A 10,806-nucleotide genomic window follows, 5' to 3' on the forward strand; every position below is an offset into this window, starting at 1 on the left:
GCATTGTGGAAGACATGTGGGCCAATTGAGCATGTAATTGTTGGGAGGCTAGGATCTTCTTTCTTGGCAATGAATGGTGGATCTACAAAATAAATGTGGTTTTTCCGACATAGAGGCTTATCGAACCTTGTTGAGACCATTTTAACAGATTTGAGAGAAGTGTAACACCCTAAAATTTGAATTTTTGGAAATAGAGCTAAAAAGATTTAATTTAGATTTTTTGTGCTCATAAAATATAGGAAAATAAAATTTTCATTTAATTAAAAATTCATCATAAGGTTTAGCAACATGTTTGTGCATACATGCCCTTGCATTTGATTTATTTGGTTGAGTGGGTTTGATTCAAATTGAAAACATTCAAAATGCTTTTGGAAAAAAATTAGGAATGGCTTTGAAGTAAAAGAAAATCTAAAAATAAAAGAATTTAAAAGGTTGTAAAATTTATTTTTTGAGAACTTACTAAAATTTGTCACTTTTAGTTAAGTTGAAAATGTATATTTGGAAACATATTCGAATTTGATTTGGTTTACATTTGAATTTGGTTTTTAAAACAAAATAGAAAAGGATTTGGAAAAAAAAAGAGAAAACCCTCTCTCCTCCCCTCTTTCCCTTTCCCCTGCTTTCGGCCCAGACGGCCTGCCTCGCTCGTGGCCCATTCTCGTCCCATGTGGCCGTGGCCCGTCTCCTCCCGCCGGCCCACTCGCGCATGCTCCCTTCTATGCCGCTCCGCAGCCCAGCTCAGCAGCTAGCCGACCCAACTAGGCCAACGCCGTTGTTTCCTTTCTCCCCGCCTCCTTCCACTGACACGCCTGGCCCCCATGTCAAATGCTCCTTCTTCCCCACCGTTCCAAACCCGGACTCCTTCGCCGGTGTTCATGTCCAGCTGCTTGACGCCTCCCCCTTGGTAGCTTGCGCCTTACGCTGCCTGGCCCCATATAAGCTGAGCCGCACCCTACGCTACCTCCCTACTCTGCCCTCGAGCACCAGCAGCCACCTTCGCCAAGTAGCCTTTGCCCTAGCGAGCTCGCGCTACCGTTCGCCGTCGCCAGCCAAGCACAGCGCCCGCCTTGCTCCTTCTCTGCCGCTGAGGTATCCCTAGGTGAGCTCACCTCAACCTCCTCTTCCACTATGTGCTTTTCCCATAAAAAATCGTGCACCATAGGTCATGTTCCGGGCTTCGCCGACGCTGGCCATGGCGCGCCACCGCGCTGGCTTTATTGTTCCGGCCGGCCATGCTCCCTCTCTTCAGCCTGATTTAATCTCCACCGCCCGTATCTAATCCGACGTCCGAGGATGGCCGATACCCCTTCGTCTTGATATTTTGCAAAAGAGCCCTTATAAATATTTGAGACTTAACCTGCAGTCCAAAATGTTTTCCTCGATTCCGTTTTCTTCTTTTGAAAGCGTACTTTGTGTCAGTTAGATTGAAAATACGTTTTCAGCTATTTACAGTTCTACCACTAGATTTGTTTAGGCCATAACTTTTCCGTTTTAACTATGATTTGACCCGTTCAAATTGCGTTAGGTTCATAATTTCATAATCTACATGTTCATACTACTGTTAAGTAGGTTTTTAAATTTTAAAATTCGAGGTTATATTTAATCTATTATTTTATTAAAGGAAATCTTGTTTAAATCATATATTCTACGTTTTAACTCCGTTTTAGCCCATTCAAGTTGCGTTAGATTCATAGCGACGAGATCTACATGTTAGTAATGGTGTTTATCATATTACTATTTCTAAAATTTCATGGTTTAGATCATATCTTGACTAATAATTATGCAACTGGGTTGTATAAATAAAATATGATTTGTTTTACTTTAGTATTATAATTCAAACCTAAATTTGACTTAATTTATATTATCTATAAAATATCTTATATATGTTTTTATATAATTAAAACACATGGAGCTAATAGTTTTATGAGTAGATCTTTTGGTAGTTGTATCTTTTCAACTGTAGCTCCGATTAGAGTGCTTCTTGCGACTATGTGTTTGTAGCGATGTGTAGAAGCGTGTTTCAAACTCTTTTAGTCATTTTTCTATGATTGGTGTACTATTCAGATTTAGTTCTATTGTTTGCTTTATGTATGATTTTATGGATGCTTGTGTGGTGCTTTATGATTATGTCCAGTCGGTAAGATATACGTGGTGATCAAGAAGAAGAAGAATGTTGAAGATTAAAGCTTACCGAAGGATCGGTGTTTTAAGGCAAGTATAGCATAGGACCATCCTTGTTGCCTATTCACCGTTAATCACTTAATTCATATTGCATGTGTCTATCTTGACTGCCACTGTGGATATCCTAGATATTTGATGTCTTGTATCTTGATACCTATGGGGTATTGCATTGGGTAGTATAATACTAGTGCTCAATCAAAGACCCTGATCTTGTAACTTGACTAATGGATTATGCAGTGAACACTAAAAGTTGTTTTTTAGCAACATGGAACAAGGGGGCTAGAGTATCGGGTTATTTTATGGTGCTCTAGATTCCTCTCCCTAAGGACTTATCTGTAAGTGATCATCCGAGACTTATAGTACAACTGTGAGGGCTATATGGCTCTAGCTTTAGCTTAGTATGAGGATCTTTTTCTAGCTTGTTAGTGGTTACCTTTATTGGCATAAGAATGGCTTGCCAAATCGGGTATAGGACAGCCTCTACTCTTATGTGTATTGCCATGATGGAATCGTGCCATTCGACAGGGGGGGGGTTCCTATATCTGTTTGCCGAGTGAATCTAATGGCCCTAACTTGTTAGACAAACCTTTGAAAGGCTTCATAGTGAACCCTGCCGACCTTCCTTGGAAGTGGGTCAAGAGATTAGCTATCTAGGGCGAAAGGGTAAATCATGACTCACAGTGATAGTGTACAACCTCTACAGAGTGTAAAATTGGTATATCATCCGTGCTCATGGTCACGAGCGGCCTTGGAACATTTACGGAATAGATGATCATTAATGGTTAATGATGATGAACACTGATGAACATTGATGATAAAGATGCTCCCTAATGATTAATTGTTTATGCTATTCATTTTCATGTTTACTTGATCATGTGTTTATATGGGCTTGAGATAAACTTGTTGCTACTCCTATGCTAAAATTGTGATCATTAAAAGCTAATCGCAGTTAAACCAGTGTCAGCCTTTTGAGCCTCATGAACCCCGTGTTATATTTGTTGAGTACGACATGTACTTACGCTTGCTTTATTTTTCACATATTTGGATAAAAATCCTGGATGAGTACCAGATTGCTAGAGTTTGGAGGAATTAGGCTTGGGATCAACAAGTCTGTTGTCCCTGTGGAATTAGAGTCTTCACCCAAAGATCGGAGTTATCTTTTCGTTGTTTGCTATCTAAGGTTATATGCTTTATATTAAGTACGTTATATATTGAGCATTGTCTTTTGACATTACCCTTATTTATAGCTATATGTGAGATTTGACTTCCTAGCCTCACATATGATGCGTATCTAGTTTTGTTCTTAAAATCGGGTGCTACAAAGTGGTATCAGAGCAATGCTGACTGTAGGACGCAAGCTACCTTAATATTTTCTTCTTTACTGTATCTCTACTCTTGCTATTCATCTCCACCTTGGTGCTTATTTTAATATCTTTGTTCTCATCTTCACTCCTTGATTTGATATGCTATTAGAACTGTTCCTCATCACCTTCTTGCGTAATCTAAAGATAAGTCTTAAGATTATTATCCCTAGTACAATGAGGATGATAGTATCACAAGTTGAGTCAATGATTGAATTATGCATCTTTATTGCTTGTTGAATTATCATTATGCTTTTGATTGTTTTGAATCTTTGTAATGATTGCAATGATCTTATTGGATGTTCCCACAATTTCATTTAGTTTATAGGCCTAAGGTATAAGGATTAGTGCAATAAATATTTGGGTTATGGTTTTCTTCTATTCCCTCTATCATGTCTTTTCGGAGTAGTCTGCACTCTTTGGCTTATATCTATGATTTTGGACAATCATAAATCATGAGAAAATTCTGGACAATAGTAGACTTCAATATCTTTCTCTGAGTGTAATAATCAGCCTGGTAGCTATTTTGGTTAGGGAGATATGAAAATCACAAGGCAATATACCTGTGCTGTTTGGAACCAGGAACAGTTTCTCTTGTGCACTATTTTCGACCAAGTTAACTATGGAATTTGGAAAAGTGTTCTATAAGGAAGTTATGGATAATTTAATAAGCTTTCCAACGGTATAAGCTACAATATCATTGTATTAACATAATGAGAGTTACAACTGTTTTACTGTGCTGCTATCTTTCAGCTCACGAGAAATTTTAGAGTTCTTGTTCATGCCCATATACAAGAGTATCATTGGGATGTCTAAACGTCTTGATATTAGTTAGCTCATCTAGAAGGAAGATGCAAGCTATACTTTGGTGTCCCCTAGTTTATCTTTTCTTAAGGGGGTAGCCAAGTTGAAGAATTTATAAGATGAAGTATCCTACGTTCTAGTTTGAGCAACGGAAGCGTGATGGTACCCAAAGATGTGAGAGAAACTTAGAGTCTCAATGAAGTTTGATTAAAGGTTCAAGGGAGGTTTAACTAAGATCATCAAGATATTGATAATGCTACTGGAAGATTTTTTAAGTTAGTTTGGATCAAGAAACCTCAGGTAGGTGTTTGAAGGAATCCAAGAAGAGGTTGGAGTAAAACCTAAGTATTAGCTTTATCAGATCTGGATAAAAGTTTTATCTCTACAATGATGCACCTTGTCAAGGTGTGGAATGTGTCCTTATACGAGGAGAAAAGTAGTACCATGTTTATTAAGTCAACTAAGGAAGTGTGAGTTGGATTACCCAACATATTATGTGAAGTTATCCATTGTGGAGCATGGGAGTAATATCTTAGAAGAAAAAGTGACATTTAGGAGGATCACAAGAATCTATAGGACATCTTCACTAAGTTGGCCTTGAGCTTGTGATATCCTCATTGGAATGAAATTGGTTGAGACTTGGAAAAGTGCTATTACTTCATGGAGCAATAGTCATGACCGATGCCCTTAGCAACGGAGAATTATGCTAAGAAGGTGCGGGTGACACCAAGGATCAAGAATGGTATTTCAAGTTCGAGCAACTTAACCAGAATCCTTAAATGTTTTGAAGGTTGGTAGTAGAATTTCCTCCTGACCAATAGATTCGTCAGGTTTCGTTGGACGATGAATATTTTAAGAAAGAGAATTGATATTATGGACTAAAAAGGAAAGGTGGCCTAGTGATTGGAGTTACCTGAGAATTGTTCAAGGTACCTGTCAAAATCTTGGAATCAGTTTGGTAAGTTATTTGGAGTAAGGATAACCGGTATGCAAAGTAAAGTAGGATCCTTATCAAGACAATGGAACTGCACGAGAAAGTAAAGAAGAATTCAAAGGCGGAGTATCCCTATCTCCTAGTCGACGTCTTCCGATTCTCGGGGACGAGATTCATCTTAAGGGGGGTAGAATTATAACACCCTAAAATTTGAATTTTTGGAAATAGAGCTAAAAAGATTTAAGTTAGAATTTTTGTGCTCATAAAATATAGGAAAATAATATTTTTCATTTAATTAAAAATTCATCATAAGATTTAGCAACATGTTTGTGCATACATGCCCTTTCATGTGATTTATTTGGTTGAGTGGGTTTGATTCAAATTGAAAACATTCAAAATGCTTTTGGAAAAAAATTAGGAATGGCTTTGAAGTAAAAGAAAATTTGAAAATAAAAGAATTTAAAAGGTTGTAAAATTTATTTTTTGAGAACTTACTAAAATTTCTCACTTTTAGTTAAGTTGAAAATGTATATTTGGAAACATACTCGAATTTGATTTGGTTTACATTTGAATTTGGTTTTAAAAAAATAGAAAAGGATTTGGAAAAAAAAAGAGAAAACCCTCTCTCCTCCCCTCTTTCCCTTTCCCCTGCTTTCGGCCCAGACGGCCTGCCTCGCTCGCGGCCCATTCTCGTCCCGCGTGGCCGTGGCCCGTCTCCTCCCACCGGCCCACTCGCGCCTGCTCCCTTCCGTGCCACTCCGCAGCCCAACTCAACAGCCAGCCGGCCCAACCAGGCCGACGCCGCTGTTTCCTTTCTCCCCGCCTCCTTCTGCTGACATGCCTGGACCCCATGTCAGACGCTCCTTGTTCCCCGCCGTGCCGAACCTAGACTCCTTCGCCGGTGTTCATGTCTGGCTCCTTGATGCCTCCCCCTCAGTAGCTTGCGCCCTACTCTGCCCGACCCCATTTAAGCCGAGCTGCACCCTGCGCCGCCTCCCTACTCCACCCTTGAAAAGCCATAGCTACCTTTGCTGAGCCACCTTTGCCCTAGCGAGGTCGCGCCATCGTCCGCCGTCACCAGCCAAGCACAGCGCCCGCCTTGCTCCTTCTCCACCGCCGAGGTATCCCTAGGTGAGCTCGCCTCAACCTCCTCTTCCACTCCGTGCTTTTCCCATCAAAAATCATGCATCATAGGTCATGTTCTGGGCTTCGCCGATGCCGGCCATGGCGCACCACCGCGCCGGCTTTACTGTTCCAGCCGTCCATGCTCCCTCTCATCTGCCCGATTTAATCTCCACCACCTGTATCTGATCCGACATCCGTGGATGGCCGATACCCCTTCATCTTGGCATTTTGCAAAAGAGCCCTTATAAATACTTAAGACTTAACCCTCAGTCCAAAATGTTTTCCTCAATTCTATTTTCTTCTTTTGAAAGCATACTTTGTGTCGGTTAGATTGAAAATACGTTTTCAGCTATTTACAGTTTTGCTACTAGATTTGTTTAGGCATAACTTTTTCGTTTTAACTCTGATTTGACCCATTCAAATTATGTTAGGTTCGTAATTTCATAATCTACATGTTCATACTACTGTTAAGAAGGTTTTTAATTTTTAAAATTCAAGGTTAAATTTAATCTATTATGTTATTAAAGGAAATCTTGTTTAAATCATATCTTCTAAGTTTTAAATCCGTTTTAGCCCATTCAAGTTGCGTTAGATTCATAGCGACGAGATCTACGCATTAGTAACGGTGTTTATCATATTACTATTTCTGAAACTTCATGGTTTAAATCATATCTTGATTAATAGTTATGCAACTAGATTTTATAAATAAAATATGATTTGTTTTACTTTAGTATTATAATTCAAACCTAAATTTGACTTAATTTATATTATCTATAAAATATCTTATATATGTTTTTATATAATTAAAACACATGGAGCTAATAGTTTTATGAATAGATCTTTCGGTAGTTGTATCTTTTCAACCGTAGCTCCGTTTAGAGTGCTTCTTGCGACTGTGTGTTCGTAGCGATGTGTAGAAGCGTGTTTCAAACTCTTTTACTTATTTTTCTATGATTGATGTACTATTTTGATTTAGTTCTATTGTTTGCTTCATGTATGATTGTATGGATGCTTGTGTGGTGCTTTATGATTACGTCCAGTCGGTGAGATATACGTGGTGATCAAGAAGAAGAAGAATGTTGAAGATTAAAGCTTACCGACGGATTGGTGTTTTAAGGCAAGTATAGCATGGGACCATCCTTGTTGCCTGTTCACCATTAATCACTTAATTCATATTGCATGTGTCTATCTTGACTGCCACTAAGGATATCCTAGATATTTGATATCTTATACATTGATACCTATGGGGTATTGCATTGGGTAGCATAATGCTAGTGCTCAATCAAAGACCATGATCTTACAACATGACTAATGGATTATGTACTGAACACTAAAAGATGCTTTTTAGCAACATGGAACAAGGGGGCTAGAGCATTGGGTTGTTTTATGGTGCTCTAGATTCCTCTCCCTATGGACTTATCTGTAAGTGATCATCCAAGACTTATAGTACAACTGTGAGGGCTATATGGATCTGGCTTTAGCTCAGTATGAGGACCTTTTCTAGCTTGTTAGTGGTTACCTTTATTGGCATAAGAATGGCTTGCCGAATCGAGTATAGGACAACCTCTACTCTTATGTGTATAGCCGTGATGGAATCGTGCCATTCGACAGAGGGGTTCCTATATCTGTTTGCCAAGTGAATCTAATGGCCCTAACTTGTTAGACGAACCATTGAAAGGCTTCATAGTGAACCCTACCGACCTTCCTTAGAAGTGGGTCAAGAGATTAGCTACCTAGGGTGAAAGGGTAAATCACAACTCACAGTGATAGTGTACAACCTCTACAGAGTGTAAAATTGGTATATCATCCGTGCTCACGGTCACGAGCGGCCTTGGAACATTTATGGAATAGATGATCATTAATGGTTAATGATGATGAACATTGATGATAAAGATGCTCCCTAATGATTAATTATTTATGCTATTCATTTTCATGTTTACTTGATCATGTGTTTATATGGGCTTGAGATAAACTTGTTGCTACTCCTATGCTAAAATTGTGATCATTAAAAGCTAATCGCAGTTAAACTAGTGTCAGCCTTATGAGCCTCATGAACCCCATGTTATATTTGTTGAGTACGACATGTACTTACGCTTGCTTTATTTTTCACATATTTGGATAAAAATCCTGGATGGGTACGAGATTTCTAGAGTTTGGAGGAATTAGACTTGTGATCAACTAGTCAGTTGTCCCTGTGGAATTGGAGTCTTCACCCAAAGATTGGAGTTGTCTTTCTATTGTTTGCTATCTAAGGTTATATTCTTTATACTAAGTACGTTATATATTGAGCATTGTCTTTTGACATTACCCTTATTTGTAGCTATATGTGAGATTTGACATCTTGGGCTCACATATGGTGCATATCTGGTTTTGTTCTTAAAACCGGGTGCTACAAGAAGTTTCAGGTTGCCTCGGAATCTTTCTTGAATCAGAAATAGGTATAGTGGCAGCAAGTTGAGCTATTTGAGTTTCAATCATTTTATTAGAGCGCATTTGGTTATTGATAGAAGATGTCAAACCTTCAATTTTAGTATTTATGTTTTCAAGCATTTTGTCATTATACATTAACTTTTTATTGATACTTTCATTAATTTTAGCTTGGCTTAATACCAAGTCTTGGAAAGGAGGTTGATTCAAATTGTAATTGGATTCGTAGTTCGAATTACCTTGCGGGCGGGACTAGTTGTTCCACCCGTTATTACCTGGTTGGCGAAACCCATTGTTGATGAAGGCCGCTTCTTTGCGGGTTTTAGGGCAATCATTCCCCAAATGGCCAACGTTCCCATAGATCTCACATGTCATGTGTGAGTGCATGGCCTGGACGGTGCCCATCATGGCGTCTTTATCTTCGGCTTGTTCCTCCAATGTTTTCATCAAAAGACCTATTTTTGTGGAAAGCATGTCTGTCTCCCTCATGGTATGCATTCCTTTTTGTGTTTTCCTTTCCTCCCCGCCAGCTTTGATTGGCCACCATTTTATTGATGAGAGCCATAGCTCCATCAATGGTGAGGGAAAGGAAAGCACCTCCAGCAATAGCGTCGATATGGCCCCTGGACATGGGTATTAATCCATCATAAAATATTTGGAGCACTAACTAGTTTTCAATCCTGTGGTGCGGGCATGCTTGGATGTAGTCCTATAGCCTCTCCCACGCCTTAGGAATGGATTCTATGGTGATCTGCTAGAAGTTGGAGATTCATCCCCTTAGGGCATTGGTTTTGCCCATGGGAAAGAATTTGGTGAGGAACTCTACGGAACATTTGTCCCATGTCTTGATAGCTTTCTTTTCCTTGTTGAACCACTGCTTCACCTTTCCTAAAAGGGAAAAGGGAAACAAGCGGAGCCTGATGCTATCAGTTGTGACATTCTTGATGATGATCATGTCGCACAACTTGAGGAAGTGTTGGAGATGTGCATTCACATCCTCGCTTGGCAAACCATGGAATTGGTTTGCCTACACCATCGTGATGAGGCCGGTATGGAGCTTGAAGTTCCCATCACCGATGTTGACAGCTGGTCCAATGGTCACATTGGCAACAGCGGGGGTGGAGTAGTCTCGAAGGGTCTTGGCCATGATTGGAGTAGCAGATGGTGCAGGGGTGACTAGTTGGACAGTTAGTGGAGTGGAAGAAGAAGCGGTACGGGACCGTTTCTTCCTTAGGAGTGCCTCTAGATTTTTGATGTAGTTTTCTAATAGTTTGTAACAGGTCATACATTATCCTGTTTTCATCCACAACATGAGAAAACAAGCAAAGTTATCCTGCATAAAGAATGGCTACCTTACATGCATATTATTATGAACATGTCCTACTAGATTCTTTAATCAATTATGCCTTCCCTGGCAACGGCGCTAGAAATGCTTGTTAGTATTTATTAACGTCACTACTAACCAGATGACATTGGATCTGCAACCGCATTATCACTCAAGATCTGGACCATGGATTTTTGAAGGAAGTTATTTGATGCGGTTTCATTTTTTGAAGGAGGATAGTTGATTCGGTCTAATCGGCTGTTCTTAGACCAACTAGAGGACCTAAGTTTGAGTTCTTCGGTGAATACTCCAAGTTATCGATCCAGAGGCTATCGCTAGGGGAATTAACGACAATAAAAGAGATGCTCAAAGCCAAAAGTACAAAGAATAGGTGTAGAAGAAATTTTATTAAACATAACCCCTAGTTACAAACTAAGGGCCAAGGAAGACATTATTCACAACCTCCTCGGCTGAGGTTATGTTTGCCATGGCGGCGCTGGCTCCCTTGAAGTCATCCACCAGGTTCTGGTAGTCATCGGGGTTGTCCTCCTCTAGGAAGCCGAGCTCCACCAAGCGAAGATCGTGGCCCGAGCGCACCTAGGCTATTGCTAGGGTGACGGCAGCACCACGACGGATGCCATGAAATGCCA

At 39.8% G+C, this 10,806-nt stretch overlaps 1 non-coding gene across 1 annotated transcript; it reads left to right on the top strand.

Moving 5' to 3' along the window:
- Positions 1-9,509: 9,509 nt before the first annotated feature.
- Positions 9,510-9,616, top strand: LOC136506249 (small nucleolar RNA R71). The gene has a single exon (XR_010771473.1). It is a non-coding gene; the product is annotated as a small nucleolar RNA R71 (small nucleolar RNA).
- Positions 9,617-10,806: the final 1,190 nt, after the last annotated feature.

The sequence above is a fragment of the Miscanthus floridulus genome, chromosome 14 (assembly GCF_019320115.1).
Source record: "Miscanthus floridulus cultivar M001 chromosome 14, ASM1932011v1, whole genome shotgun sequence".
In the NCBI taxonomy this organism is placed as follows: domain Eukaryota; kingdom Viridiplantae; phylum Streptophyta; class Magnoliopsida; order Poales; family Poaceae; genus Miscanthus; species Miscanthus floridulus.